Below are 9,740 nucleotides of genomic sequence, written 5' to 3'. Positions count from 1 at the left end.
CTTACCAGCGGGCAGTAGTACATCCAGGACGGAGAGATGCCATGGCAAAGGAATTTACAGCACTTGAATCTAATCACACTTGGGAGGTAATAGAATTTCCACAAGGAAGAAAAGAGTTGCCCGACAAGTGGGTATACAAGGTCAAACTAAAATTAGATGGCTCTTTGGAATGATTAAAGGCAAGATTAGTTATAAGATTGGATATCCAAAGAGAAGGAATTGACTATACCGAAACCTTTTCTCCGATGGTGAAAATGACAACAATTCGATGCATTCTAAGTATTGCAGTGAAAAAGAATTGGACTTTATTTCAGCTCGATGTAAACAATGTATTTCTCCATGAAGACTTAGACGAGGAAGTGTATGTGCGTTTTCCCCCTGGTTTGACTCCCCCATCTCCATCACATGTTTGCAGGCTTCGCAAATCATTATATGGACTAAAACAGGCTTCGCATCAATGGTATGCAAAACTATCTTCAGCTTTGGGAACCAGGGAATTTATTTATTCTTTGAATGACTATTCCCATTTCTTTAAGAACACTGAAAATTTGATCACTATCCTTGCGGTTTATGTCGATGATATTCTGATAACTGGAAACAATCAAGCAAAAATTAGTGAGATCAAGCAGTTTCTTGACATTGAGTTCAAAATAAAAGATTTGGGGGAGGCTCATTATTTTTTGGGATTAGAACTCCTTCGAGAATCTGGAGGACTGGTAATCACTCAACGAAAGTTTGCACTTGAACTCTTATCTGAATTTGATTGGTTGGATAGTCATCTAGTTTCTACTCCTTTGGATCCAACAAGCAAAATTTCATCAAATTGTGGATCTCCTTTGAATGATCCAACTATATATTGCAGGCTTTTGGGCAATATAAATTTTTTGACAAATACTAGGCCGGATCTTTGCTTTACTGTCCAAAATTTAAGTCAACATATGCAATCTCCTTGCACTGGGCATTATCAAGCAGCTCTACATACCTTGAGATACTTATGCGGTGATCCCGGACTTGGTCTTTTTATATCGCCTACTGCATTATTTCAGCTCTTGGCTTATTGCGACTCTGATTGGGCATCGTGTTCTGATACGCGAAGATCCGTGAGTGATTTTTTCTTGAGTCTCGGAGGATGCACAATTTCATGAAAATCCAAGAAGCAGCGAGTCGTAGCTCTTTCTTTAGCAGAGGCAGAATATCGATTTATGCGGCGTCTTGTTGCTGAATTCAGCTGGATAGTCCGTCTTCTTCACGATTTATCGGCTCCACCTTCTTCACCGGTTCCTCTTCATTGCGATAATCAGTCGGCTATACACATAAGCCAAAAATCCGATCTTTTACGAACGTACCAAGCATATAAAGCTTGATTGCCATTTTGTGCGTGAAAAATTTCTCGATGGCTTAATTTCTGTCTTTTATACCTTCCTCTTCTCAAATTGCAGATCTTTTCACTAAAGCCCTAGCTGGACCTTTACATCGAACACTTTTGGGCAAGTTGGGAGTCCAATATGGCGGATCTCACCTTGGGGGGGGGGGGGTGTTGCCGGAGCTAAATCAATGAATGGTGATGTCTTACATTGTTTGGAAGAGAAAGGAAAATATTTGGAGAAGAAGGGGAAATATTCGATGATAAATGAGTTAAAAGGAGATAAGTGTTATTTGAAGAGTGTATCTGTTGACATAAACATGTGCTCATCCAATGCAGCTAAAGGATCCATGTGTCCTTCATCAAACAGATATAAATAGGGACAAGTGTTTTATTCCAGCAGCTTCTAAAAGGATAGTTTTGTATATACCAATTTTTCATTCTTTGTATTCTAGTGAATAGGTAGTACATATTTGGATAAGATTAGTTAGCATATTTTTATGTAGCAGAGAATATTCTTATTTCTTTCTTATGTATATCAATAGAGCACCGGAGATGATGACAAAGGGTATGAATTCAATATATTAGAAACTTTTTCGTTCACAGAATCTTTCTTTATTTTTAGAGTTCAAGGAGGCCAAAAGTAAACATAGAGCTATAGAAGAAAATAACGTGGCAATTAGTCGATGATTTTGTAGTTCACTTGCATCTACAAAGAGCTCGAGGCAGAACGGGGGGTGAAGAGGTAGAATTCATCAAAACCCCACCAACAGTACAATAAAAAGCATGAAAATCTTGAATTTCATCCTGCTAATTCCCAAGAGTTTCAACCAGGTTAGATGGTGTTATGAACTTACCCAGCCTTTCCAGCATAAGTGGGACTGTAATTGTAGATGAGGTTTCCATGTACTTTGTTAGCCGCTGGGTTATTAGAAGATTTTCTAGCTTCACTGCAAATTACAAAGAAAAATAAACAAATAAATAGAAGAGGCAAATCAAGAAGTTCAACAGTAACTAGAAATGACAAAATAAAGTTGAGTTAAAGAAGAAAAAAGAAGAAGAAGAATTAACCTCAATAGCCATTCATCCAATGCGTAATCCATATATAATATTTATATAATCAGTATATAATATAGAAAGTATCAAAGATACTGACAAAATAGTTAGCAACGTGTTGAGTTATTTGAATTGCATCCTCGGTATGTGGAATTTGTGATGAAGCCCATTCAAAAATATTTTTCTGCTATGTCATTTCAGGTGTATATAAGAACAAAGGATTATGTCTTAGTCCCAAATAAGTTAGTTTGGCTATATGATTATATGAATCTTCAACGACCATTTTTCTCCGTTTAAATATAAAAAATTTAACTCATGCTTGTCTGTCAAAAACCTACTATGTACTCCTATATAGCAGCCACAAAAATGTGATCATATATTTAACTAGAAAAAGCATCAAAGCCAAAAGCACAAAAAGGAATACTCTTTCGTTTCAATTTTTATCTGATTCACTTTCCTTTTTTCTCTAAAAAAGTATGATACTTTTCTATATTTAGAAATACAGACAACAGTGTCCGAAGATAGTACCTCCGGGCGCCACTGCAGAGCAATAATGGGATAGCGTCGTGCTCGAACAGTGAAAACATAGACCTGAATCGATTAACAACAAATATATCAGAAACAAAAAAAGGTTAAATTCAACTAGAATTATACTAAACTCCATATCATTTGGTGAGATTACCACAAATATTTTAAAGGGGGTAAAGGGATAAAATACATCATGTACCTTATGTATACGGTTAAAACCGGGCCCACCCAATTTTGCTATTTGACCGAGATCGGAAGATTGCATCGAATGGCGGCCTCGTAACGGAACAGACTAAATCACGAGGACTACATACCAAGTTCAGAACTGAGGTACCTGTCAAGATCGAGGTTAGTAGCGATCGAAGCCAAATGAGACAGACATCGAGCAAGATCGAATATAGCATAATAACGGAAAGGCAAGATATCCGTGATTGGTCGAAGATCACGGCATAAATTTCGGTGACTGGTCAAGGATCGTGATGTAAATCTCGAAACGGATCAAATCAGAAATGGTTAATTAGCTAATCATGAGATTTTCTTCTGTAATTAGAACTATACCATAAGTGGGATTCCTCTACTATATAAAGGGAGGTCCTAATCATTTGTAGACCACGGTTCACAGAGATAAAAGCAATATAATTTTCTTTCTCGTTTATACGATTGTTCATCAGCTTATTATATTTTAATTGTTCTTGCATCAACCAGTTTACTTTACTTTATAGTTTATTTCTGTTATTAATCCTCTTATTTATCAATTGGTATTAAGTGAAATCACGTGTTCTTAGAGCCATACTATAAGTTTAATTGTTATCCAATTTTAAGGGTAAATAGTTTGGCATCCACCGTGGGGCATAAGATAATAGTGATTGCTTAATACTGATTCTGATAACACACACTGCTTTATACTTGTTCTCGTAAGAAACTGTGTTTTCAAGATAAACATGTCAAACTCACAAGCAGCACCTACACATGGTGACAACAACCTCGGATTTCACGGGAAAAACGACAACATAGCCGCCCCAGGAATCGAGGTGCCTCAGGCCGACCTCGAGGGAGCACAAATTGCAAATCCCATCGATGTCAGTTCACATGTCTCCCTAAATGCAAATTTGGGCGTTGAGCCCGAAGATAGTATACGCAAGGAAGTTCGATCAGGTGGTCGAGGTACGTAGAGCGGAGAAGATGGTGGAGTTAGCCTCCAATTGATATTCGAAATGTTACATGCTCAACATGTCGCTATAGCACAACTACAAAATCAACACCGTACACTGAGTAGGATCGAACCAGAAGTCGTTCAAAGGACCGAGCCTGTGCCAGAAAAGTCGAATGCCAACGAATCAGGGACTGACCCCGGCATTATGAAAATGTTTGAGGAGCTCACTAAACGGATTAAATCGGGAGAAAAGAAAATCGAGGCAAATGACAAGAAAGTAGAGACATACAACTCTCGGGTACACCAAATACCGGGGGCACCGCCAATTCTAAAGGGTACGGATTCAAAGAAATTCGTACAAAATCCTTTCCCTCCAAGTACGGCACCGAAACCTATTCCAAAAAATTCCAAATGCCAGAAATTCCTATGTATAATGGGACCACTGACCCTAATGAGCATGTCACTTCTTATACATGTGCAATAAAAGGGAATGACTTGGAAGACGATGAGATTGAATCTGTTTTACTGAAAAATTTTGGAGAAACCTTGTCGAAAGGAGGAATGATATGGTACCACAATTTGCCGCCTAATTCCATCGATTCCTTCGCCATGCTTGCAGACTCTTTCATAAAGGCATATGCCGGAGCGATAAAGGTTGCAACTAGGAAGTCGGACCTCTTCAAGGTGAAACAAAAAGACAACGAAATGTTGAGGGAATTCATATCTCGGTTCCAGATGGAACGCATGGAACTACCATCGGTCACAGATGATTGGGCTGTTCAAGCCTTTACTCAGGGTTTGAACGAACGAAGTTCGATGGCATCACGACAACTAAAACAGAATTTGATTGAATATCCAGCGGTAACCTGGGACGATGTACATAATCGGTACCAGTAAAAAATCAGAGTCGAGGATGATCAATTGGGGACCCCTTCCGGTTCCGTTTATCCAAACATGCCCATTGCCAGAACTCAAAGTTATATCGATAGAGAACCCCGGTCGAACAGAGATCAGTATTAACCATACAACGCAGATCGTAGAAAAAGCGGCCCAGGACGCAATCCCATCCGAAATGATCGAAGGAACGATCGAGGACAGGGATCTCGAGGGCTCATGAGCAAAAGTGGCTTAGATAAATATGCCGATCCCACAGAAGCACCACGATTATCAGAATACAACTTTAGCATCGACGCATCAGGTATTGTGTCATCCATTAGGAGAATCAAAGATACTAGATGGCCCAGACTCCTACAAATCGATCCATCACAAAGAAACCCTAATCAAATATGCAAATACCATGGTACACATGGTCATAGAACTGAAGACTGCAGACAACTAAGGGAGGAGGTGGCCCGTCTATTCAACGAGGGTCACCTTCGAGAATTCTTGAGTGACCGAGCTTAGATCCATTTTAGAGACAAGGATGCAAACAGGAAAAACGAGCAGGAAGAACCACAGCACGTGATTCACATGATCGTTGGCGGGGTCGATATTCCACAAGGGCCCATGTTCAAACGTACTAAAGTATCAATCACCAAGGAAAAACGAACTCGAGACTATGTGCCAGAAGGCACTTTATCATTCAATGATGAGGAAGCAGAAGGGATCTCACAACCCCACAATGATGCTTTGGTAATCTCTATCCTTATGAATAAAATTAAGGTTAAATATGTTTTAATTGATCCAGGAAGATCGACCAATATTATTCAATAGAGGGTCGTAGAGCAGCTCGGCCTACAAGATTAGATCGTACCCGCACCTCGGATTCTCAATGGCTTCAACATGGCGAGTGAAACAACTAAGGGTGAAATCACCCTACTAGTAAATGTAGCCGGAACTATTCAAGAAACAAAGTTCCATGTGATCGAGGGCGATATGAGATACAACGCACTACTCGGAACACCCTGGATTCATAACATGAGGGCGGTCCCCTCAACCCTTCACCAAATGATGAAGTTCCCAACACCGGATGGAGTAAAAACGATGTATGGGGAACAACATGCTGCAAAAGAGATGTTTCTGATCGATAAAGTAATACCGGTATCAGCGCCTTCGTCAATAAAGGGATTGGAGTCCAAAGAAAAATAGGAAGCTAAATAGCAACCACAACCACCAGCCTCGACTCAGTCGGAGAAGCAGGGAAAGGACGAGGACGAGGATTGCTGGATCCTTCGATCCTTCATAATCCCCGAGGATTCCGACGCCACCAAATTGACTGTCGAGGAACTGGAGCAAGTCATGCTGATCGAGCATCTACCCGATCGAAAGGTATACCTGAGTACGGGGTTAACCCCCAAGCTCAGGGAAAATTTCATTAGATTTCTTATCGATAATATGGATTGTTTTGCTTGGTCCCACCTAGATATGACAGGGATCCAGCCGGAGATCACTACACATCGACTGAGCTTGGACCCTAAGTTTAGCTCGGTAAAACAAAAGAGAAGGCCTCAGTCCGAGGTAAAACATGCATTCATCAAGGATGAGGTAACCAAACTTCTCAAAATAGGATCCATTTGGGAGGTAAAATATCCCAAATGGTTAGCAAACGTAGTCGTAGTCCCTCAAAAGAGAAATAAACTTAGAATGTGCGTAGACTATAAAGATTTAAACAAAGCATGCCCTACTAAAGACTCTTTTCCTCTGCCGAATATCGATCACATGATCGATGCCATGATCGACCACCAGATCCTTAGTTTTCTCGATGCCTACTCCGGGTATAATCAAATACAAATGAACCCGGAGGATCAGGAAAAGACTTCGTTCATCACTAAGTACGATACCTATTGTTATAATGTAATGCCGTTTGGACTAAAAAATGCTGGTGCCACTTATCAATGCTTAGTAAATCGGATGTTCAAAGAACAAATAGGTAAATCAATGGAGGTTTATATTGATAATATGCTAGTTAAGTCCCTGCGAGCAGAGGACCATTTGACACATTTGTAGGAGACCTTCTATATACTAAGAAAATACAACATGAAGCTCAACCCGGAGAAATGTGCATTCGGGGTCGGCTCGGGCAAGTTTCTCGGCTTCATGGTATCAAATGGGGGAATCGAAATCAACCACGATAAGATCAAGGCAATCGAAGACATCACAGTCGTGGACAATGTTAAGTCCGTACAAGATTAACAGGGCGCATAGCCGGCCGATTCATCTCGAGGTCTTCATATAGAAGTCACAGGTTCTTCTCACTGCTCAAAAGGAAGAACAATTTTGCATGGACCCCGGAATGCCAACAAGCATTAGAAGAATTAAAGTGGGTACCACTCGAACCCGCCACTGCTTCATACCCTAAAAGCGGACGAGCGACTCTACTTGTACTTGACAGTCTCGGAAATCACGGTAAGTGGGGTCCTAGTTCGAGAAGGGCAAGGTATGCAATTCCCTGTTTACTAAGTTAGTCGAACTTTAGGTGAGGCCGAGACTCGGTATCCACACTTAGAAAAATTAGCGCTTTCCCTAATAAGCGCCTCTAGAAAATTAAAACCATATTTTCAGTGTCACCCCATCTGCGTGGTGACTACTTATCCTCTTCGCAATATTTTGCATAAGCGCAAACTTTCGGGCCGATTGGCCAAATGGGCCGTCGAGATTAGTGGGTACGATATCGAATATCAACCCCGAACGACCATCAACTCTTAAATCTTAGAGAACTTCGTGGCCGACTTTATGTCAGCCCTCGTACTCAAGGTTGAAAAGGAACTATTAATAAAGTTGGGTACATCATCGGGGGTGTGGACCCTCTTCACAGACTGTGCTTCGAACGTGAATGGGTCTGGGTTAGGCATTATTTTGAAGTCACCCACGGGTAATACAATTAGACAAGCTATCAAAACTGCCAAGTGAACTAACAATGAGGCCGAGTATGAGGCCATGATTGCAGGTCTCGAGCTAGCTAAAGGTTTGGGAGCAGAAATCATCGAGGCCAAATGTGACTCCCTGCTTGTGGTAAACCAAGTCAACAGAACCTTTGAGATTCGAGAAGATCGAATGTAGAGATACTTGAACAAACTACATGTGACTCTACATCGGTTTAAAGAATGGACCCTACAGCATGTGCCTCGAGAACAAAACATCGAGGCCGATGCCCTCACAAATTTGGAATCATCAGTTGAAGATGACGAGATTAGCTCAGGGACTATCGTGCAACTTTCAAGGTCAGTAATCAAAGAAGGCCACGCCGAAATCAAGTCCACAAGTCTCACCTGGATTGGAGGAACAAATATATCGAATACCTAAAGAACGGGAAGCTTCTATCAGATCCTAGGGAATCGAGGACTCTACATACGAAGACCGCATGATTCACATTGGACGAAGACGGAACACTGTATAGAAGGATGTTCGATGACCCATTGGCAATATGTTTAGGACCAGGAGATACCGACTACGTCCTACGAGAAATCCACGAGGGCACCTGTGGAAATCATTCCGGTGCCGAATCATTGGTTCACAAAGCAGGATACTATTGGGCCGATATGTAAAAGGATACAAAAGAGTTTGTTCGAAAGTGCGACAAATGTCAAAGATATGCGCCGATGATTCACCAACCCGGAGAGCAACTCCACTCAGTCTTATCCCCATGGCCATTCATGAAATGAGGAATGGATATCGTCGGCCCTCTACCATCGGCCCCAGGTAAAGCTAAATTTATTTTGTTTATGACTGACTATTTCTCTAAGTGGGTTGAAGCACATGCTTTCGAAAAAATTAGAGAGAAAGAAGTCATAGATTTCATCTGGGACCACATTATATGTCGATTCGGGATACCTGTCGAGATCGTATGCGACAATGGAAAGTAATTCGCTGACAGCAAAGTGACAAAGTTTCTCGAAGATCACAAAATAAAGAGGATCCTCTCAACGCCATATCATCATAGTGGGAACGGACAAGCTGAATCGACAAACAAGACCAACATTCAAAATCTAAAGAAAATATTGAACGACGGTGAAGGAAAATGGAGAGAAATATTGCCCGAAGTCTTTTAGACGTATCGAACAACGTCAAAATCCAGTACAGGGGCAACACCATTCTCTTTAGTATATGGTGCCGAAGCTCTGATCCCAGTTAAAGTCGAACAAACCTAGCATCAAGTTTTGATATGCAACAGAAGAGTCAAATCACGAGGCTATGAATACAAGCATCGAATTGCTAGATGAGAAACAAGAAGCCGCCTTCCTTCGGATGGCACAGAAACAATGGATCGAAAGGTACTACAATCGAAGAGCCAATCTTCGACACTTTAAAATCAGGGACTTGGTTCTGAGGAAGGTCACTGATCACGCCCAACTATGCCTAGTAAAAAGGACTAAGCAGTCGCTGCAAATATAACCCAGTTCAAGTCCGGAGTCGAATCCCACAGGGAATTAACGTATTTACTACAACTTTAAATAATGCTAATGATAAGCTCAGACAACTTCAGGATGCAAGAGTTTTATGAATAATCAGTGGAATTTAATTAGCTAAGGAAAAATGATAATAAAATTAGCAATAATCAAGACTAAAATTGAATTCAAGGGTAAAAGGATCTAGGGCTATTGATTTACCCAATTGCAGGATTAATTCTTAACTCTTTAGCTATAATCTCGCCGTAATACTCTATGAGGATTATGGGTTCCGGGCTACCATAATTACCTCTCG

At 40.8% G+C, this 9,740-nt stretch overlaps 1 long non-coding RNA gene across 1 annotated transcript; it reads right to left on the bottom strand.

The window, feature by feature from the left end:
- Positions 1-1,919: 1,919 nt before the first annotated feature.
- LOC138896756 (uncharacterized) lies at positions 1,920-3,477 on the bottom strand. Its single transcript, XR_011410168.1, has 2 exons — positions 2,435-3,477; positions 1,920-2,313 (listed from the first exon to the last, which is right to left on the bottom strand). It is a non-coding gene; the product is annotated as an uncharacterized lncRNA (long non-coding RNA).
- Positions 3,478-9,740: the final 6,263 nt, after the last annotated feature.

This window comes from Nicotiana tomentosiformis, chromosome 8, assembly GCF_000390325.3.
Source record: "Nicotiana tomentosiformis chromosome 8, ASM39032v3, whole genome shotgun sequence".
NCBI classification, from domain to species: domain Eukaryota; kingdom Viridiplantae; phylum Streptophyta; class Magnoliopsida; order Solanales; family Solanaceae; genus Nicotiana; species Nicotiana tomentosiformis.
The sequence above is the reverse complement of the archived record's forward strand: the minus strand, read 5'-3'. Positions and strand labels throughout refer to the sequence as shown.